Source organism: Sturnira hondurensis, unplaced genomic scaffold (genome assembly GCF_014824575.4).
Source record: "Sturnira hondurensis isolate 20B ecotype Veracruz unplaced genomic scaffold, ASM1482457v3 Scaffold0010600, whole genome shotgun sequence".
Classification (NCBI taxonomy): Eukaryota; Metazoa; Chordata; class Mammalia; order Chiroptera; family Phyllostomidae; genus Sturnira; species Sturnira hondurensis.
This window is the reverse complement of record NW_028083231.1, coordinates 298,359-320,853: the sequence shown is the minus strand read 5'-3', so window position 1 is coordinate 320,853 and position 22,495 is coordinate 298,359. Positions and strand designations below refer to the sequence as shown.

The window sequence follows — 22,495 nt, the reverse complement described above, 5'->3', positions numbered from 1 at the left end:
CAAGTGTTTCCCCCTCTTGTTTAACAATATATTACAGGCATTTTTAATGTTCATAACTAGAGACCTATAATCATCATCTTGATCAGCTGCGTATTACCCTGTTCTAAATTTTGAACATACCAATTGATAAAAACATAGACTGTTACCTGTTTTAATATAGAGAAATCATTGTAATGAGCATACCACTACTTATGTTTCTCACCCACCTGATGCTGTTGCCACCTAAACATAAATTCTAATAATACAACTCAAAACTGCAATGAGCTAACACTTTGCATCCACTACATTGGCAAGAGTAGCATATCTGACAACATCAAGTGTTGACAAGGATAAAGAGCACTAGGCATTCTAACACATTGCTGAAAGAAAAGAAAATGAATGTTCTGTTATCAGGTTTGAACATGCACATATCCTATAAGCTCATTTTTCTGCTCCTGGGTATCATCCACCCCTAGACCTATGGATTCCAAGAGTTATTTCCCCATAAGTGGCATCAGCATCAGCTGGGATCTTGTTAGAAATGCAAATGATTCCTAAAAAATTCTGAGCTCTGTGAGTGAGGTCCAGCAGTATAACCAGCCCTCCAGAGGATTCTGATGCCCACCAAAGTTGGAGAACAATTTGTCTAGAGAATTATTTGCCCAAGTGGCCAGGAGATGTGTATAAGAATGTTCAGAGCAGTGTTGTTAACAACAAAACAACCACAAATTCACCAAATAGTGGAGCTAGGGAGAAATGGGGAGATTTTTCTGGATCTATTGGAATGGTGGGGCTAGGTTTCCTGACAGTAGGATGTGAGGGGTGATAAAAAGTAGAGTCAGGGATCACACCAAGGTTTTTGGCCCAAGCACTTAGAAGGATATGTAGCTATCAAATTTGGTGGGGACAGCTACAGGAGGAATGGGTTTAGAAGGGATGATAAGGACTTTGGTTTGGGACACCTAGTATAATGTCTAGTAGGTATGTAAATATAGATACTGAATAAGCCTTGGGATATAGGAATTTGGAATTCAGAGGAAAGGCCTGAGTTGGAGATGTAATTTTGGAGTCACCAACCTTCAGATGGTATTTAAAGACATGAGATGTCTAGAAATCACCACAGAAACAAGTATCATGGCAAAGAGTTCCAAAGACTGAGTCCCAGGTCCCAGGTCCTAAGAGGTTGTATGAGGTAGAGACAATGAGAAGGGGCCAAAGGAGACTTAAAAGAAGCCAGTGAGGTAGATGGGAAAGCAGAAGAGTGAGGTGTCCTGGAAGCCAAGGGGAAAGTGTTTCCAGAAGTGTTTCTTATGTGAAATGCTGCTGACATGTCCTGAAAACTGATCATTGGATTTAACAACATGCAGGGCACTGGTGGCATTCGCAAGAGCCATTTCTGTGGAGTGCTGGAAGAGATAGAAAGAAAGAAGAGAAATCAGAGACAAGGAGTGTAGATAATTTTTTTCAGGATTGTTACGGGAAAGGGTAGAAGAGAAATAAATGGAGAGTAGCTGGAAGAGAAGAGGGGATCAAGAAAAAGCCTTTTTATGGTGAGAAGAATTATAGAAGGATCCAGCCAAGAGGAAATCCTTGATGACTCAAGGGAAAGGAAGAAATGTTAGCCGGATGTCCCTGAGTAGATGGCAAGAAATAGGATCAAGGGCACAAGCAAAGAATTTGACCTTTCATTCCAAGTCAGTACAGCTCATCTGGAGAACCAGAACTGAGGATGGAAGGCACAGATTATGGTGCTGGCTGGTGGTGGGTAGATGTTTATGTGCATTACATATGACATACTATACACATGTATCATTTATATATCAGATAATAAAATAATTTTAAGTGCCAGTATTGCTGAATCGAAAGAAGTCCTCATTGTTCATTTTGTTACTTATCTCCCCATCCCAGAAAGGTCAGCTCGCACCTCTATGGCTCCTGGAGCATGGGAGTAACCATTTTCCCACACCCCAGGTAACCCAGGTTTTTTTGCAAATACATTTTAATTGTTGCCTATCTGATGGAAGGGGTGGGAATAATTGCATTTCCTTCATATGTTAATGGACTTCAGCAAGTCTTCCTTTGTGAATTGTCTGTTCCCTTCCTTGCCCCCATTTTCCTATTGCTTGCTTTGATAAGAGCCCTTTTTTATTTTAGGAAGATTAAGCCTTTGGCTGTCATATGTGGTAAAGATAACTCTTCATTTGTCATTTGCCTAATAACAGTTATGGTGAGTTTTGCCATACAGAAGTTTTTAATTTCTCTGTCTTTTATGGTTTCTGGTTTTCATGACATACTTAGAAAGGCTGTCCCCACCCCAAGATTCCTTCTAGTACTTTTATGGTTTTATTTTTTACATTAAATTTCTGAGCCATCTGCAGTTTATTTCTGTGTGGAGTATGAGGTAGGAAATCCAATTCTTCCCCACAAGGCCAATCATTCCAACATCATTTATGAAATGGCATACTTTTAATCAACTGATTTGAAATGTTACCTTGATCATAAACTGCATTTGAAATTAACTTTTATTTCTTCCTTTATTCATTTTGCAAATATTCCTTGTATGTCCACTCAGGCACATACCAGGTACTTGGGTGAGTGGGCAAGCATGAGATGTGTTTCCTATATACAGGAGGAAGAGAGGCCAAAGTCAGGAAACAGTGACTGTATAGGGTTATGAGTGCGGGGGCAGAAGTGCACCCCAGGAAGGGACACTTAACTGGGTCTTAGTGGTTAGGGATTACTTTCTGCTACATGCATGAGTACAGTAGGAGTTAACCAATGCAAGAGAACCTCAGTCAAAAGTAAGATTTGGAGACAAAAAAACAAGGCTCATGTGGGAATCAGCAGAAACTCCAATGTGGTTTCAGTGTGTTGGGAGTATGGAGCTTGAGAGTTTGTAGAAGAGATGAGAGCTACAGCAGGCACCAGACCTGGACAGGAAGAGGGAAAGGGGAGTCTCAGATGGCACCCCAGTTTCCAGCTTGGACAGCTGGGTGAATGCAGTCGCCTTATTGCTCAGACAGAGAACACAAGGTGGGGGGCTACTCCAGCTGATTTGTAGAGAGTAGATGCAGTGGGCAAGAGTGGAAGCTGGGTATGAGAGAGGAGGTCCAAGAGGATACTGGATGGACTAGGATGGTGGTGAGAGTGGAAATAGGCAGGGTGTATTTTGGAGATAGAGCTGCAATCAGGACTTGCTCATAACTGGATGTGAAAGATGAGGGAAGGGGAGAAAATCAAATGAACAACCTAAGCCTTTGACCTGCATACCTGGGAGGTGCTACTGATGGAGATAAGGAAGACTTAGAAGAGAGAGGTTTGGAGGGTGTAGGGTAGGGAACAAGAGCTTTGCTTGAACATGTTTAGTTTGAGTTGACCCTTAGACATTGCAGGGGAGGAAAAAAGTTTCCTTGACCCTCATAGAATCTCTGGCTGAGTCTGAAAATTAGACTGACAAAGACAAATTAACAGGAGAAATGTGTATGATATATGCTACTTCGTGCACATTTAATGTAAATTTTTCATGACATGGAAACTTTCATAAGAAAATAAAGGCCATCCCCCCAAAATGATTAAACATGAGTGTTTTTATACCAGGTTTGAAGAAGAGTGTAAATTTGTGGAAAAATATAATAGGATAAAGAGTTTGAGCTGAGTGCAGCAAGCTGGGGGAACTTGGCAAGGCCTGTTTGTTCAGATCCTTTTGGGTTTCTCCCATTGCCTCTTGGAAATAAGGATGTCCCTTTCCTCTGGGTATAGGGAGGACACTTCTCACATGAGGATCTATGAACTGTTGGAGAAAATAGTGGGGTTGGGGGAAGGTCACAGAGACCTTCCTGCTTCTGCTATTTTCTCAAACCCCTTCATCTTAAAAAATATTCAATATGCCAAGGTGCCACTTTGGGGGGTAGCATGTCCTGACCCCATAAACATCTATAGTGATTTCATTCAGAATCTCTTCATGTAATAAGCTCTATTCTAAGTACTTTCTGCATGTTATCTCATGTAACCTCATGAGATAACATAACCTCATGTAATGACACCCCAGGAGGTAGATGCTGCTAGTCTCATCTCTACTTTACAGGTGAGAAATGAGAACCCAGAGAAGGGGAGTAAATTTCCCAAGGTCACACAATTATTAATTGGCACAGCCAGGATTTGCACCCAGGTAGCTCAATTCCAGAGTCTAAGTTGCTAATGTTCAATGTCTGCATAAGTGGAGTGTCAGGGAAGCCAAGAGAAGCATGCTTTTCCAGAATGGAGAAGTGACTGACCAACTGTGGTTAAGAGGGCAGAGATGTGAGCATTGGGTTTGGAAGCGTGGAGATCATTGGTAACTTTAACAAGAACAATTTTAAGAGAGTGTTAGGGTTGAAAAAAGGGAATGGGTTTATGAGGATAGGAGTAGAAGCAGTGAACTTAGATGACTCTTTTATGGAGTTTTGCTCAGTAGAGAAACAGGGTAATGAAGCACCAACTGGAGGTGGGAGTTGGGTTAAGTGAGATTCTTTTTTTTAATGTTGAAAGGAATGCTTTTAATGAAATGGACATTCTTTTTTTAAAAGATTTTATTTATTTATTTATCTCCAGAGGGGAAGGGAAGGAGAGAAGGAGAGAAATATCAATGTATGGTTGCCTCTCATGAGTCCCCTCCTGGGAACTGGCCTGCAACCCAAGCCTGTGCCCTGACTGTGAATCGAACCACGACCGTATGGTTCACAGGCCTGTGCTCAATCCACTGAGCTACACCAGCCAGGGCTGAAATGGACATTCTTATGATGCAGAAGAGAAAAGGATCATTATAAAGAGGCAAGTCCTTGTGAAGGTGAGAAGGGGTGAAATCCAGGAATTTACACTGGAACCATCCTGCATGGTTGTGTAACCTTTGTTAGCACCATCACTGCCTTGGAGCAGGCATGAAGAAAGCAGATGTTTAGATTTGTCCAGATTTGATGCTGTGTCAGGTGCAAGTGACCAAGGGACAGTAGAAAAAGGAGATCAGGATGCAGACAAGAGAGCTGTTGAAGTGATGGTCAATTGACTCAAGCTAGATAGGGAGGGAAGTGAAGAAAAGAAAGGGCTAATGGATGGGTGGAAAAGTAGAGGAGAGAGAGGGTAGGAGGTCGCCATGAGCTTGAAAGAGAGTTGTCACTACCTTTCATTGGGAAGTAGTTGAACAAGCCCACCAGAAAAAAGAAGAGGTAGAGATCAGAAAGTAGAAGGCCTGCAATAGACATTCCAGAAGTGATAACAGGGTACAGGCTGTACCTGTGGGAAGAGGTGGCTGCAGGGGAGTTTACAAGGACTTCAGACATGTCAAGGTCAAAGAACTGTGAGGCCTGAGGATTGGGATCAATAGGTCACAGGTATGGATGCTGAAGTCACACACTCATCACTCCACTTCATTGCTATCCTGCTCCATTTCCCCTACCCAGTCACTTTCTCACATCCAGTGAGATATGGATGTAAAGGAAGAATGAGCCAGGTGCAAAGATTGGCCTGAATGCTGGATATGTTAGCCAATTAGCATGAGCCTCAAAGGAGAAGTTTTCATCCAAAGGCAGACTGGTCTATCTGGGGTGAGGCTGCAGGGGTGCCTTGCTTAGTGGAGGGAGCCCAGCTTCAGTTAAGGGAGAAGTGAAGAGTTTCCCTGTAAGGAGAAGTGGAACAGCTGGAGTGCCTCTGTCTGCCAGAACTTTCTGTGATGATGAAAATGTTCTCTATCTGTGGTTATTGTGACTGAGACACTGAATTTTCAATTTTATTTAGTTGTAATTCATTTAAATGTAAATAGTCACATGTGACCAGTGGTGCCTGGAATGGCCAGTAGAGCTCTAGAGATATGTGTTGGTTAGGAAGCCGAAGATCTCAAGGTCACAACAGGGCAGGTCAGGGAGGAAGGGGAGGAGAGTGGGGCACAATGGCAGTGAGCCTAGAGCTACTTGGTCGAGTTCATAGCTCCCAAATACAGGTTACTAGGGCCAAGAGAAATGGACAGGGGCCAGGTGATGAGAGCCAGCCCTTTCCTCTATATTGAGATTTGAATTTCCACCAAGGGGGACTTTGGCCAGCAGGCCCTTTGTCCTGCACATATGGACAAGGATGCAACCCCTTAACTGTTTTCCCTTCTGGTCTTGCAGTCTGCTGTCTTTGAGGAGATCAAGGCAGTTAAGCACCCAGGGAGGGAGATTTCTAGAAAAGACTAATAGAAAATCATACATGCTGCAAGAGGTGAATCACAGTAACTTGGCTCTCCTGTGTGAAGGAGTTTTAGCTATCCACTGCATTTCCCATTCCCAAGTGGGCATTTCCCAAGTGCAAGGGCAATGCTTAACCATAAGGAACAAATCAGCAACTCTTGGAGTTGGACAGACCCTCAGGTTGCTGTGCCTTCACCTTTCCCAGCCAGCAGTTTTGTCAGGCCAGGCTTAGCAGGGCCTCTGAGTGGAAGCTGCCTTCCTCTGCAGATAGATCCAACTGTTCAGAAGTCCATTTTCCCATGCAGCCTTCATCCCCCTGCCAGGTCTCCCAACCCAGGGCCCCAGTCAAGTCTGGGGGCTTCATGCAGACCCCAATACTGATTCTGGGTTCCCATTTTTTATCAGGTAGTGGCTTTCGTACCTTTCTTATTCTGGGGTGGGGCTCACAATGCCCAGTGGGCATCAGTCCTACCAGAGGGTCCCAGAGCCCAGCCTGCTTCTGAGACAGCAGCAGAGCCTCTGGGTCCAGGGCTTCATCCCAGCTAAGGGACATGGCTCCCAGGAGGGCCAGCCAGCCTTGGATTGCCCGGGCTGCTGATTTAGTACACCCTCAGTATGGCCCCTTAGCGGGATTGGCTGAGCTCCGGGGATGAGGGGGCGATGGGCAGGAAGCCCACTGTCTCCTCCTCATTACTTCCCTTCCTCCTCATCCCAGGAGCCTCCAGGCCGGCTGTACTAAAACTCCGGAAAACCATGGCGGGGAGGTTTTCCAATTAGAACATTCTTTTTCCGATCTGTGGATGATTCTTAAAGCAGCAAAAAGCCATTCTTCAGGGCATGTGGGGATTATCTGCCAGCGGGGCCTTGGCTCAGCTTGTGCACTTGTCCTGCGGAGGTTTGGCCTGGGGCTGCTTCACAGCCAAAAACAAAAGGCATTCTGCATTCTGGGGCATCGGGTCACCCAGGCCAAGACTGGTGGTGGAGTGTTTCCTCAGCTTATTCAAAGTAATGGATTCAAAAGGCAGCAGGGAGTTCAGGCTGCAGGGGTGGGAGCTGTCCCAGTGGTCAAGAAGGCCTGCCTACATGACCTTTCTGCTCCTGATGGAGCCAGTGTGCACAGAGTATGAATTCTTCCCCTTAGAACTGAACTGGTCTGCCTTCCCCACCAGACTGGGTACTGCTCCAAGCCAAGACTGGGGGTGGCAGTGTGATGAGAGGAGTCCCAAAGGGGGCATTTGGTGCTGACAGTATGCAAGTGTGTGGACGTGGGGGCCAGCCCCTTAGCCAGAAGTGCAGGCTGAGGGTGGGGCAAGGGGGGTGTCTCACTCCATGTTCAGGTTCAGGTCCTTGTACAAGCCGTTGTGTGTACAGTCACACGTGGGGACCCTTGCACTCCTTGGAGCCAATAGAGTCACCCAGCAAGTGGAAACCAGTTGAAAAGCTTAGAAGGATGAGACAGCAGGGCGGGCCCTGGAAGGGAGGGAAGGAGGGGATTAGGGTGCAAATAGGAGCCCAGCCCTCCCCACACATGAACCTAAGTGCCCAGGCTGGGTGAGGCCTCCATTCAGTACACTGAAACACAGTTTTAGTCTCAGCTGTGCCTCAGATTAAAGCTTGTGGCCCAAGCTTGATGCCATCCCTCTCTGGACCTGTTTCCTAATTTGTACAATGGCAGAATTCAAGTCAATTGATTGTCTCCAGTTCCTTCTGGTGTGGGGACATTCTGGTGTGGGGTTGGCTTTGGAGCCTGACAACTTTCAGAGCCCCAACCATCACCCCCCTCTATAGCCTGGGAATGCTTCAGCTAGACTGGCATGCAAGTTTTGTTCCCAGCCCCGGAGATCAGAGGAGTCTCCCTGGAGCTTGCAAGCCCTGCTGGCGAGTTCTTTCCAAACAGCCACCTATCCCTGTATATATCTGCTTGCTTCAACCTGGCCTCCCAAAGAATCTGTCTCCACTGTCTGCTCATGAGCTATGGCCCCACTTGGCATAGGGGACCTCTCCACTCCTGCCTCTGCCTTCCAGACCTCTTGCCTAACCAGGCCGCCCAGCCTGGCTTCACCCTCAAGCCCACCCTACTTAGAGGCAGAATCTGTACCCTAAAAGCAGAGCCTTGCTGATGACCTGCTTGTCTGGGGAAGCTGCCTAAGCTGTGGGCTTCAGGAGGACTCTACTAGAGCCTGGCCAGCCTTGGAGCTGGAGATAATGGCCAAGGCACAAGAAGAGCTGAGAGTAGAGAGGGATGGAACCAAGCTCAGGCTAGTCAAAGGTAGAGCCCAGGCTGGGGGCAGCTACCAAACACCAGGGTCCTGGCCCTCAAGATCTAGGATGAGAGGAAGTTTATGAAGGAGTCAGTGTTGCAGCTGAGAGTGGGTAGCAGGTCATCACCAAGTGAACATCTTGTGCATGGGCCTGGTGGTATGAGAGAGAGAGCAGTGGGGGTGTCTGAGTCCAGGTACCTGAAGGCAAGGAGTCAAAGAGGAGGCTGATAAAGTTGGGAGGGGCCCTGAAGCCTGGATGAGGTGGCTGGGGGTAGCTCTGACAAGGGTGGGGGCATTCTTCTGGAGCAGTGAACAGGTGGGCAAGGCAGGGAAAAATAGGGTGGGGCAGTTGCTGTTCGAGTCAAACCTGTTTGCAAGCAAGATCAGCGCAGGGCCTGGCAGCCTGGCAGAGAAGGAGGAGTTGAGGAAAGCCTGGTCCCTTTGGCTGGTGCTGTTGTGGCAGATCTGGCCTAGACAGGGCTGAATCACCTGGGATGTGGGAAGAGCTCAAGACCCTGGAACAGTCCAGCTGATGGGACCCCCTGCTCACTGGCTGTTGATGGCTTTGGACACCACTCTTGCTTGTGCTCTCTAGCTGGCCCACCTAGACTTAGGGCTCTGGAGTGAGATTACTCCTTCCCAGTGGTGGCCTTGGGAGGGAAGGGCCACCTTGTTCCTCACTCCTACATCAAATCCATCACTGGTCCTCTATATTCTTGAAGGAGAAGGGGGCCCAGAGAGGAGATGTGACACACCATAGGCCCTACAGTAAGTATGTTTAGGGCCTAGGATGCCAAGCCAAAAACATCCCAGCCACCAGCAGTCCAATGTCAGGGGAGGGGCAGGAAAGATTTTGATGTTGGCCACCAGACTGGAAGCAGAAAAATGCTTATTAGCAAGAGACAGAGATGAACTAAAATGACTTTATGGACAATCCCCCCAGCTTTACCCCACGTACATATTCACACAGACACAGGGTCACTTTCTCCCTACCTGATAAAGCCCAGGAAGTGAAGGATGAGGACAGCTTCCAGAATCCGAATCACCCCGCAATCTTCTTCTGTGTATCCCCTTGGATACCCTGTGCTGGTCTCCATGCCCTAATAATGACTCAGACAGGGCCCTCCCATCCCAGCGCTCACCACCTGGAACAAGAAAAGATTGTGGCCACTGCGCTAGATCAATGTAATCAGAGCGAACTAGGGGAACACACAGAAGGAAGTGATTGACATAACTGAGTGGTCTGTGCAGTCAGGAAAGGATTTAGAGGTCACTTGAGGTAAGTTTTGTAGAGTGACTAAGAGTTCATTAGTCAGACAACAGGACAAAGGACATTTTAGGGAGTGTCAGTGCCAGTAGCAAATGACCCGAGGAGACAGGACTTCTGATGCATTCCAAAGGAAGAAGGAGGCAAGTGTGGCCAGAGTGTAGTCAATCAAGAGGAGAGTGGCTGGACCTGCAGAGAGCTGGGTGAAGCAGAATCCTTGGGCCCCTTAAAGAGTTTGGTTTTTATCCTGAGAGCGATGGAAAGTCAACGAAGAGCTGCAAGCAGGGAACAATGCGTAATGATTAAAGAGACTTCTGTGTGAAGACTACATTGCAAGGCAGGTGACATAAGTGGCAGGGAGACCAGCAAGGGTGGTAGGAGTGGAGAGAAATGGATGGGTTGGAGGACCATTTGGGACATAGACTTGGCCGGGCTGCATGAAGGAGAACCTACTGGTCCATCCTTTTGATTCTGCCATTCTGATAGGGCAACGCTTGACCAGCTCTGCTGTCTCTTAGACTGGCTTAACTATCCCTTGCCTTGCCTGGGAGGCTTCCCAGACCCACCACCCTGGACACATGCACAGGTAGGATTAGGGGCTTCTTTCGATGTTCTATCCATCCTAGCACTGAGTAAACCTGACCGAATGACACACGTGCTCAAAAACACGAAGGATGACACCGATCAAACTGCACTAGACCTTGGTGTTTGAATGTGTCTCCCTGCTCAGCCCGTGAGGTGGCCCTGCTTGCTGACAGGGTGCTCGCTGCTGCTATGCCTTGGGAACCTCGAATCCACCCAGGATGGCCTGCTAGGATGAGAACTTCCCCACTGTGGCCTCACTTTCTTCTTCCCAGCCTCTGGGACTTCCTGCATGATCTCAGCCGCCTGCAACCCTCCTCTGCCCCACTCCCCGCCCCTGTCTGGGATCTCCATCTGTAAAATGGATCTAGGAACAGTAGTTCTCGGCAGAATTAACCCGCAGCATCTGTAGAAGTCATTGGCCTTCCAGATTGCATCGGGCTCGGGCAGGGGCGCAACTAGGCAGCCCGGGCACTTCACGTGGCGGAGGCCTCCCAGCATGGGGCCGCGAGCCTAGAGGAATTTGCCTGGAAGTTTTCCCACCGAAGCAGAGCCTTCTGGAGCTCACTCCCGACTTGGTGCGGAGAGCCCGGACTTGATTTCTCCAGCAGCCCTGTAGGGCGGGGCCGGGAAGGGGCGGGTGGGCCAGGACACTGGCGGGGGAATGTGCGGAATGTGCCAGGCCCATCTACCTACCCCAGGAGAGGGCAGAGGAAGGGGGCTGGCCTAGGGGAGGGGCGAGGGGCGAGGCTCCGGGCGCCGGAGAAAACCTGTTTGTTCTCCCGCGGGCGGAGCCCAGTCCTCGCCTCCTCGCTGCCCTGCAAGTTCCCCGCCGCGCCCAGCAAGCACTCAGCGCCCAGCGCCCAGCGCCCCGCGCCCCGTGCCTGCCGCCCGGCCCGGCCTGGCGGAGAGAGCCGGAGCCCCGCCTCCACCCGACCCTCCGCTCGAGCGAGCGGTGCACCTGTGCCAGGTAGGGCTGTCGAGTCGCCCTCGGTGCGGCTGGCAGAGAGGCGGCAGGGAGCACCGGGCTCCTTGCGGAGTCCAGCGACAGGAACAACTCCAGGCCTCAGTTTCCCCATCCATAATCTTCACCTGCCCCAAGCATACCTTCTGGGCCTTTGCTGGGGAGATAGTGCACCTGGTTTACCTGTTTTTCATAGTGAGCAAGGAGACTGACTGACAGAGGCAAAGAAGACTGGCCTGGTTCCTCTGCCCTCGCTTTTTCTGTGAGAGGGTTTGATTGCTAGGAAATGGCCTGGGTCCGGGGTGCGCTGAGGGATTATTGCAGGCCTAAGAATTAGGGAATCTCAGATCAGCTAGTTCATCCTGTGTCTATTTTATAGATGAGAAAACTGAGACCCAGAGTAGGGGGCTCACAGGCTACTTGTGATGAGTATGTGCTGGGCACCAGGCAATCTCCTGGAGGGCCACAGGGAAGGTAGCTGCTCAGACAGAAGGCGCCGAATCAAGTGTCACTGGGTGTTATCGATGGGATCTGCAGCCAGCGGACTCTGTGGCTGGATTGTTTTGATGGGGGCAGGGGGAGCCAAGAGTCTGTCCTCTTTGGAAAGACAGAGTGATACCTTGCTTCAAAAAGAGACTGAAAGCTCAGCTCCTCCCTCTATCCATCCTTCTTGCTTCTTCCAAGCTGAGGTCATTTGGACAGCTCTGTCAGTCCAAGGAGGTAACTTGCCAGGTCACCTGCCACTCAGGGCTGCTGGGGTCTCAGATAAGGTCAGAGGTGGGTGTGCCTGGGTTTTGCAACGCCCAAAGTTCGTTAGGAATTGTGTTCTCACTCAGTCATTTGCACTTAGCCTTGGCATCATGGAAGGCTGTGCAGCTGCATCTCAGGCAACAATCTGTGAACCCTGAGAAAGAGCCCCTCATACCCAGCAGTGGTTGAGGCCTCTGATAGCCAGACCCAGTCTTGCCTTGGTTTCATGGCCCTTCAGACTTCTGATTTTGGTACCTGACTGGGGACAAGACACAGAGTCCCATGAGCTGATAGGCCTGGACAGTGGGGAGGGTGTCTGGGTTCCCACTCCCTCCTCACCAGCTCACATAAAGGTGTGGAGGAAATCTGGGGGGAGGGTGTGGCCCTACTTTCCCAGGGCCTCCACTGCCTCATTTGAAAAATCAGGGACAGCTCAGAGGCCCTGCTTGCCACTTAGAAGCAAGTGGCCAAGACAAAGATGCACACAGACCAAGGGCCAGCTTGCCGGCTGGCCTTGGTGCTTATGCTGTTTGCCTCATCACCTCTGGACCACCCCAGGATGGGCAAGGTGTCACCTGCCCTACCTCCTCCTTCCATCAATTTCCAGCCCCAGCCCTTGTGCCTTGCTGGCTTGGCTTTTAGAAGCCTTGATCTGGCTGGTGGCTCCATACTCAGCTCTAGAGAGGTGGTGGAAGACACCCAGCACAAGACCAGACACACAGCAGATGCTCCAGATTTGTTCATTTTAACCTTCTGGCCAGTCGCAAGTCAGCAACAGAGGTGGCCAATGACCACATTGTTGGCTGCGGCTCTGAGTGACATAAGCACAAGGGGCTGTGGGTGCCTGGAGCAAGGGAGCAGCTCTGGCTGCAGGAATCAGGGAAGACTTCCTAGAGGAGGAGGGCTTGGAAGTAGGAGGAGGAGCTCAGCGGCTACCAAGTCAAGGTCCTCGTATCCTTTGGGATGACTTGAGCCTGACCTTGCACCCAAAAGACTAAAACCAGTTCTTTATAAGCTCCTATAAGTTCCACCCAGAGCTGAGCAGTGGGAACCTGAAAAGAAATCATATGCAGACCTGCCTGGGGTGTGACAGTCTGGTTGGGGAGACAGAGACACCACTCAGTAAGGAGTTATCACCTACATTGAAACTATGTACCTCAGTTTCTTCTCAACTTGAGTCCAGACTCCAGACAGAGCCTCCCACCTGAGGTCAGTGACTCCAGGGGCAGCCGTCGCTTCACCTTGGCCTCCTTTAGCCTTTCCTGTACTTCTTGTGTTTCCGCCTAGTGTCCCTGTGGCTTCCTGAGATCTGGCAGGGCAGAGTCTCTGCATCTTCAGCAGTGGGCTGAGGACTTGACTACCCTAAGCATTGTCACCTGGTCCCTCAGGTGACAACTTTCCTCAGTCACATGCCAAGAAAAGTCCACTGGCTCAATGTATTCAGTAAGATGGAAGCCATCCTTTCTTCCTCACTCAGTTTTCATGGGTAGCTTATCTCTTTGGTCTGAATCTTGCTTCAAGCCATAGCCTATTGGGTGCCAGCTTATGTGTAATACCAGTTTGCCTTTTGCTTAGTGCCCCCACTGTCAGGCCGTCATGGCATGGGACAAGACCATGGCCCAGGAAGAGGAGAGCTGCATGCAGCCCACACAGTGTGCCTGGCCTTTGGGTTTTTATAGTTGGGATACACCAAGGACCCTGCATTCATTTCCACTGTGCCCACAGAGAGCTGGCTGGCTAATGTCAAGACAAGCACAGCACAACCAGGGGACCCATGCACTTGAGAGTGATGCTCAAGAGACGTTGGCATCATTGCTCCCAAGGGTCAGAGAGCTGGCAGAGGACTCATGAAGTGCAGTGGGAAAGGGAATGGTGGGACAGGGAGGCACATTTATGACCTAGGGGTGAGTATGGCTGGGAAATCAAGCTGAGTTCAAACCCCAGCACATCCACCATTTAGTTTTGTAAATCTGAGCACACCACACAGCCTTTGGAGACCTGAGTTTTGTTACCTGTACAGAAGAGAGGCTGAGGCCAGGAGCATGTGCTACACAGCAGCAAGCCACTAGTACCTGACACAGAGGTGGTCCTCTGTCAAGGATGTCGGTTGAGCCAGGACAGCAGTGTCTACCTCCAGAGAGGCCGTGATGGCCAGGGATGAGGTTGGGGCCAGGTTGGGAGGAATGTAGGCTCCCCACTTCAAGAAAAACAGTTGTTTAAAAATCACTGCCAGTCTGCTGATGATGCATATGGTGTCAAACTCACACTTAAATGATTTGCCACAGAAAACTTAATTATTTTGGTCATTTCTGGATGCCTATTAAAATCTGATTTGCTTTCTTTTAAAATTTTTACTGTTTTAAATTTTTAAATTTTTATTTTAGATTAATTTGAAAGTCACAGAACAGTTGTAAGAATGGTATAAAGCACTCCCTTGATGTCTTATCTGGGTTCCCCACTGCTAATGTTTCTGGTGGTTTTCTTCAGGAAAGGTAAAGTTGACATGGAAACACTTGTATGATAGTAACCTTCTGCTAGGGTCAAGAGGTGGACAGGACTCGTGTCAGTTCATTTTCCCAAAGGGAAACTGAAGCACAAAGAGGAACTCAATCAACACTCATTTGAGGATTAAGAATGGAAACACGTTATCATATCTCTCAGATATACATGTATGTATTTGGAGAGTGTTTTCTGATCCCTTGCCAGTGCTGGGCACTGGGCTACAGGGAAGACTAAGAACTGAGAAGAGCAGGGATGGGGAAGTGGGAGGAGCAGGCCTGGGTGGAGAAGGAACTGGAAGATGAAAGGAAAAGAAGCCCTGTGGGTGTCATTCTCAAACTCTAATGTGGGGAGGCAGGAATCTCAAGCTGAAGCGCACGTCCCAGAAGGACCCAAGGACCACCTTCAGAAACACTGTCTGTGCTCTTCCCATGGAGAGCGTGCTCACTTCCTATTTCAAGAGGGAGTGGAGAACTGGAGCTGCTGGTGGTAGACACTGAGGTGACTATGGAACTCTGTGTCCACAACCTGGGTCAGAGAGGAGACCTGGCCTCTGGGGCCAGTGGTGGACAGTCCTCACACTGCTGCTGGTGGTCGAAGGTGGTCCCTGGCCTTGGCCCCATCCGTGGGCATACCTCAGGCACTCGTCTAACCCCCTTGGTCTGGTACCTGTGACTGTTGGCTCAGAATGCCACTTTCTGATGACTAGGTCAGCTATGGAAACAGGCTCAAGGATTCTTCTAATCACAAGAATGAGTAACCCTGGTGAAAATACTCATATCAAGCAGTACCTGGTTTAGACTGAAAAAAAAAAAGAACATCTGAAAACCAAAAACTAGGACTTGCCTCACCACTTCTGTTCAGTGAGCTCCTATTCACTCTTTCATCTTTCAGGAGCATCCAAGCTCAGGGCACCACCACCTTGGGAAATTCAGTACTCTGGCAGTACCCTTGAAAGGCTTCTCTAAGCTGTCTGTCTGTCTGTCTGTCTGAGCAGCAACCAGCCCAGCATCAACTTTCCATAAATGTTTGTTGAATAATGAAAATGTGGTCTTGGACAGATGCTTCTCTTCCCTGGGTCTTCATATTCTTATCCAAAAAATGGGAACAATGATGAGAGGTAAGAGTGGAGCTCAGGGGACTCTGGGCCTAGCATGGACAGGAAGGTGAGAAAGGAGGGGACTGGGAGGGAAGGGAGTGGGAGAAAGCTGCCAGGAGTAGAAGGAGGCCTGCCCAAAGCCAGCTGTGGTGGGAGATGTGGGTGGGGAGAGGAGGCTGGGCACTACTTTTCCTCTAGAGCCTCACTTGAAATCATCTGTAACTAGGACAAAAGGAATTAGCTTTGGCCAATGGTAGTCAGGAGCAAACGTGGGGGACTTTCCTGTCACCGGGCCTGCTCTGGCAGAGGCTGAATGGGTCATAGTAGTGAAGATACAGGGATATACCTGGAGGGGGTAAGTTGGTTGGGGTAAGGGTGGGCTCCGTGATCCTTGAGTCCCTTTCAACCCCCTTGGCTGTCTGTGTGCAGATGGGAATAACATCTGTGTCCCACTAGGATGGGCTTAAAACTGCCTTGGTTCCCAGAATACAGAGACAACTGGGGTGTTGGGGGTAGGGGAACAGAGCCAGTCCAGGTACCTCAGGGCCCCATCTACTGGTATAGCAGGGGAGGTGGAGGCCATGGGAAGAATGAGAATAGCTCATGTAGGTGGCTTTGGCAAGGGATTCGTTTTGGAATGAGGGCTCCTGGATCCTGCTGGATCCAGCAATGTTAGCCCTGCCCAGCCCTGGGCTTCCACAGACACATCTCAGAGGGCTATGCCCAGAAGCCCTCACTGGCCTTTGAGGCCCTACCACCTCTGAAATGGTCCAGTCACCCCAAGCAGTCACTTGTATTTTGCCTGCTGAGAGCTAGAAAATGGGCACAGGAGAGCCGGGAGGAATTCCAGCCCCTCAAGAGTGACAGTGGCCAGGTGGCCATGGCTCCCTTTGCCCCGTCAAGGCTCAAGCTCCCCGCTGCCTTGGTAGGAAGCTAATCCACCTCAGACATCTGCCTTCTAGGGCCCCTCCAGCGCTGACGCCAAGAAGTCTAGATTCTGAGGTATTGGGGGTGGGATGGGGGGAGGTAGAATTCCAGACTTTCATGCAGAAGTCATTTACCTGTAAAGCACATTTACAAATAATCCCCCTATGTGTTTTTTTCCGTATTATATTTTTCCCTCTGCAACCCAAGTCTCCTCCAACTCTTTTTTCCATGTGGTGCACCTCCTTCCTGCTGCCCTGTTGGTTGGCCTCCAGGCAGGACCCCTGGGACTGGAGCATCGGGGCAGGTCAAGGTTCTCTGCTCAGCTGCTCACCCCGGCCCCTGGGAGCTGTGTGCTGAGCAACAGATTGCTGGGTCTTGGAGACCCAGCTGCTCAGTCATCTCTCCAGCAGGCTTCTGAAGGGCCCCTTCCACCAGACTGCTGCTGAGACTCTCTGGGTCCCAGGAACCCCTGAAACAACATCTGCAGCGTGCACAACACCACTCTTGGAGGAGAGCAACCTGCTGCTTGCTGACTGTCCTCTTGCCAGCTGCTGAAAGCAGGAATTGGGATGCCCTCATTCACAAGACTTTCATAAAATGGGACATTCGATCATTCCAACCCTGTTGGCCCAGAGAATCAGGTCAGCTGCCTGAGTGCTGGCTTAGGTCTGCCTGAGTCTAAACTGAAACAGTTTGCCAAGTGTGTGCCTTGAGAAAGGGCTGGATGAGGGCACCCAAGTAAGGGGTGGAGGTCACATTCCTTGATTTGTAGTATCCCCAGTCCTCTCACACTCCACACCATGTCCTTCCTTAGGCCTCAGAACCTTTGATCTTTGGATTCAGGCCTTTCTCAGCCTGATCTGTGGTGTGCATACTAGCTTATCCTTGCAATCCCTGCTGCAGCCTTCTTGGGGACCCCTGCCCCGCAGCCTGGGCTCTCCCTGTGATGCTGATCCTTTGATTTCCAAGGGATGTTCCAAAGGGAAAACAGGACAGGGGTGGAAGCTCCGAAAACAGCACCACATGTCAGCATCAGCCCCCCTGGTGATGAGCAGAGGGGCCGCACTGAAGCCCTCATCTTTCCCCCATGACCAGGTACAGGGGTCAAGGAGAACTTTGAGAAAAGGGCTTCATCTTCAGCCAGACAGGGTAAATGACATTTCCAGTGACTTGTTCTGACGGTATCAAGACTTGGACCTCTTGTCTAGTGCTCTTTCCTTTGCACCTGAGTTGGAAGAGACAGCATGGCTGTGCAGCTCTGTGGCCTTACTAAGTCCTCCACATCTCTGTTGGCACCAGTGTGCCCTTTTTATGCAATGACAGTTGATGGGCCCAGCTGGCTTGTCTCTGAGGCTTTCCAAACAAGCAGTTCTCACTGCTTTCTCAGCTTCTGTTACTGCTGCCCCCTTCATGGTTGGGGGCTGCCTGGCTGGCTGCAGAAGGAGACTTCATTAAGGAAGGGATAGTCTGAGAGAACACACCTGCTACCCCTGGGATGGTGGGAGGGGCTCTCCAGCAGGTGGGCTCTGACTACCTCAGTATCACCTTCCCTTGGTAACACAGACTACCCCAATCCTGGGACAGCTCATTTACATGAAAGAACTTGAGATGGACCCCTTGTGGGCATTTACACACTTTGAAGATAAAGGCTTTTGCTTGAAACATACCCAAAGAGGGCTTAGGTGTCTATTCTGGAAGGTGGCTCTAAGGCACAAGGAGTTTCATTTTTAGTCTTTTTCCCAATGCTGAGGACAGTGGGGGCTCTTGGTCCAGAGGGAACATTTCCAGTGAAAATGGGTAGGAGCCTCCCCCATGCCCAGAATCCCCCATCACCAGGGTAGGTCCCAGCAAGTGAGGTTGTCACACAGGTGAGAAGGAACATGGCCTCAAAGAGTGGCTCTGGCAGCCTAGAGCTTCAGGGTTGTAGAGACCATCTCAGGCTCTCACGGGAGGACAAGAAGGGGTAGGTATGATAGCTGGAGTCCCCCTTGCAGGCTTTGTTTTTCCATAATTTAGTCTTTGACACCCTCATCTAATAGTGGAGAACCAAGGCCCCATGGGACAAAGGAGTGTCCTTCCACCAAGCCACCTGTCTACTGACAGTGACCAGCTGAAGGATCAGAACTAGCTGGTGCACTCATCTTAGGAACAAGTTGCTGGGAGACAAGGGATTTTTCATCACCTTACTTCTCCCATCATGATCCAGATGGGAGCGCTTAGGTTTCTGCTGAAGTGATGATGCAGGAGGCCATAGCCTGGGGTTCTGCCTCTATTAGAACTCCCTGTCCCAGAGCCCTTTGAAAGTGCTCAGAGACAGAGGCTCACTAAAATGTGACCTGAGGTTGGCCTAACAACCAGCCCTTGCACTGGATAGCCCAAGGCATTGATGGCTTCATGCAAATATCACTTGCCATATCCATATGTGGTCACTGAGCTTGGCTGCATGGATTGTGCTCTGAGCTGTATATTCTTACCCCATCCCACTGCTTCCTCATGCTGATTCCACCCATACCCAAGGGTTCCACCCAAAGCTGAGCAGTGGGCTCTGGTTCCAAGAGACAGAATTGTGTCAATTCCTGGATCCCTATCAGTCAGAAATGGGGACCCTCAGGTGGCCAGTACACATGCAAAAATGTAGTCAAGTTTCCTCTCAGCCCCCTGGGTGCAGAATGTCACAACTCACCTCTGGGGAAGCCCTGCCCCTTGCTCATCTATCTGCCCAGAGTATGTGCACTCATGCTCACTCATAGTGGCCGGCACCCAGCACACACACATTCAGGCAAGCCCCAACACCCGTGCCCTCTGGCTGTGGCTCCTTTGTGTGCAACAATGTTCCATGCTCCTAGGAAGCAAGGCTAAAGGAGTTTTTGTTCCCTCCCAGTAGAGCTAGGGGGTCCCTGCCTGGCATACAATACTGCCCTATTCCTCTGACACTCAGGATGAGAGAAGGGCAGTAGCTGGGCCTACTGTCTCCTTTCACACAAACTCTTGCTACAAAGATCTAAGGCTTCTGGCCTGGGATCTGGTATGGCCCAACCTGCCTGTACTGGCAGGCCCAGCTGCCTTGCCCCTTCCCTGGTGTACATCTAGTTGTCTGGAAGAAGCCAACCCTTCCCAGCTGTTCAGGGGAAGCAAATAAAACATTTCAATCCTGGTGTGGGCTGGCATGAGGGCCCCAGGATGGGGTGTCAGAGGTCAGAGAGAGCCACCAGGTCAGTGGCCCTCCATGCCCACACCTATGCCCACCACTGCTTACAGTCTCTGTCCAAGGTGGGCTCTGCACCTCTACACACCTCTCCTCTACAAGGAGATCCCTTGTCTCCTGTGGATCCTTTTTCCTTCCAGGTTAGTGGGAAATGCAGACATTTTTAGTGTAGTGTGGCCAAGAATAGGACTGGGCTGGGTCCCTGAGGCAGGGGGCTATGGGATTTGAAGGCTTCTCTGAGAAATGCCTTCTAGACTGAAGCTCATAATCATTTGGCAAGGGCAAAGACACAGAAGCCTGCTTGAAAAAGGAGGTGTGCACAACTTTGAGAGTCAAGCAGGGTGACTATTCTAGAAAACTTTCTCCAAGTTAGTCTTTCAGAGCACGTTCTTGTGGGCTGCGGGGCACCCCCTCCTGCTGCTGCTTCTCTCTCCATCTTTGTCTCCTCACTCATCAGCCAAGCATTTGCGTCACTGTCTGCAACTCTCCCTTCTCCTACCTCCCCTTCCCCCACCCTCCCGCTAATCTGCCAGCATCAGCTGCTGCATCAACTCCAACTCACTGACGACACCAGGTTTGCTATGGCTCCTCGCTCTCTCTCATTGGTTCCTTGGTTCTGTCTGTCCAATCAAGGCCAGAGGCCCCTTTTCTGGGAGGTTGTTGGGCATTCTTGAGAGGGGGGAAGGTGCACTGGGAGCGTGCCTATTGGCATTCTGAGGCCATCTGCATCAGCAAGGACCTGTCTCCATCTCCCCCCTGCCTGCCCCAAGAGACATCTGCAGGCTAATGAGGCCAATGAAAGAGGGATAAAGAATAGGGTGAAGGGCCAGGAAAGTGGGCTGGGGGTACCCACCTGATGTCTGAGGCGGTCTGGCCTGCCCTGGGACAGGCTGGTGTAGTCTCAGTGTAAGGTCTTGTTCAGAGTTGGCACAGAAAAGGGTACTGCCTAGTGGGACTATATCTAGTGAGATTCCAAAAGTGTGTCATGAGGGATAGCTGGGGTGGAAGGTGGCAGATAAGCCACCCATTCCTTTGGTAGCCCAGGCCAGGCCCCTAAGCAGGGCAATATGGCAATTTCTAAGGAACCAGAAGACTTCTCCCTATCAAGGCAGAAACAGGGTGCACAGAGTGGCTGTCCTGACCAGAAATGTGCTCCCACAGGCCATTTGGGAGATGAGGACAGCCACCAGCATGAAGACATCCAAATTCTAGGAAGTGACACATGCTATGCCTTGAGGGCACGTTGCCAGGAGGAGAACTAGACAGCAGGTCCACAAGCTAGGTGTTTGACACCACTTTACAGATGAGAAAACCGAGGCTTAGCGAGTGGGACAGCATCACACCATCTGAGGCCACTTAGAGACAAGGATCACAGATGTCTTTGCTCTAGGTCAGGTGGCCCTTATGCATGGCAGCATTCTTGGGGCTAAGAGAAGTGTAAGACTGGAAGTTCAAAGCAGGCATGAGGTCTCGTGCTCTACTTTCAAAGGCAGCTGGGGATGTAACAATCCAGAGATCCAGTGTCCATCTCATTTTGCTTTCTCCCTTCTCTGTGGGGTGGGTGAGGAGATGCAGGGGCTCCAGTTAGAGCAGCTTATCTCTTCTGTGTCTTCCTGAACATGGTCAACATTTTGCATCTCAGGTGCAGAGGGGAAGGAAAGCCCACATGGGATGTGGGCTGTCCTCCTTGGAGAGAATTCTAGAGTCTGGTTCATGGAGTCAGTAGTGGCTGGACCAGGCTGAGTGGCCAGACAGACATTGTGTATATGGCTGGCCTGAGTCCAGTGCCCCCTCCTTCTAGCCAGTGCAAGGCAGTTGCTGAGGCCAAGTGTCAACTTTGTAGGAAGTGTACAGGGCCAGTGGGGGTGTGCCTGGGCCACCTGCACCCCAGCACTTTGCTCCAAGGAGCACTCCAAGCCATGGAGCATAGGGTCAGCAAGGCTACTGCTGTGACTACTACTGCTGTGCAATCTGTGACTGTGGCTCAGATTCTGGCCTCATCCTCCACCCTCTAGTAGTGTTGGAAATGTGGCCTGGGGCCAGCTGCCCAACCTCTCTGGGCTCCTTTGCTTATGGTGAAGCAGGAATGACAGTACACTTACTACCTGCTAGTTGCTGACCTGCTGCTGGGCTTGCCCATCCTGGTCCCTGGACTGGGCACCTACCTTGTTAGCATGCTCAAGACCCACATCTTGGAGCCCCATGGAAAGGTAGGGCCGAGGCCCCCATCTGGTACTCAGGTCTTCTTACACCTTCACTGCCAATGTCCAGGCTCAGAGTACTCCCTTCCCCAGTCTCCTTCTCCCTGGGAACAGTGCTAGATAGCCTGGGTGTGGGGCAGGGAGGGAGGTGAGGTGAAGAGGTTGGGCAGGGGAGAGGCCTAAGGATGGGGAGTTGTCTTCAGCACCTGCAAAGTGCATTCCTTCTGTCCTACTGTGCCCCTTGCCTTTGTGAGGGAAGCTAGCCTCCTGCTCCCTGGGGTGTTTCTGCATTGTGCTGCTGGGGCAGTTGCTGCTGTGATCTCCTGACAGATCAGGATGAGGTCAGATCCTAAACATACCACCTGCTTTCCCCCAACTCTGAACTTCTAAGCAAAGAGGATAGAGTCACCAGAAGTATTCTCTGCATGTGTGCCCGAGGCAAGGGTTGGCAAGGCACAGCCAGCTCCCAGAGTCCCAGGTGTCATCCCCCTGAGCCCTAGGATGTCCACTGGAGGCAGAGAATTCCTGGGACTGCTGCATATGTACATTCTGCTCACATGC

At 50.4% G+C, this 22,495-nt stretch overlaps 1 protein-coding gene across 11 annotated transcripts in view; it reads left to right on the top strand.

The window, feature by feature from the left end:
- The first annotated feature begins 11,103 nt into the window (after window positions 1–11,103).
- Window positions 11,104–22,495, top strand: part of ZNF185 (zinc finger protein 185 with LIM domain) — a 53,757-nt gene continuing 42,365 nt past the window's right edge. For 8 of the 11 annotated variants that reach the window (XM_037059252.1, XM_037059249.1, XM_037059247.1 and 5 more), the window contains exon 1: window positions 11,104–11,259. The gene's annotated coding sequence lies outside the window, so the exon portion shown is untranslated. Of the gene's footprint in view, window positions 11,260–13,038; window positions 13,213–22,495 lie in introns of all 11 variants that reach the window. The other 3 variants (XM_037059244.1, XM_037059245.1, XM_037059246.1) reach the window with 2 other exon arrangements.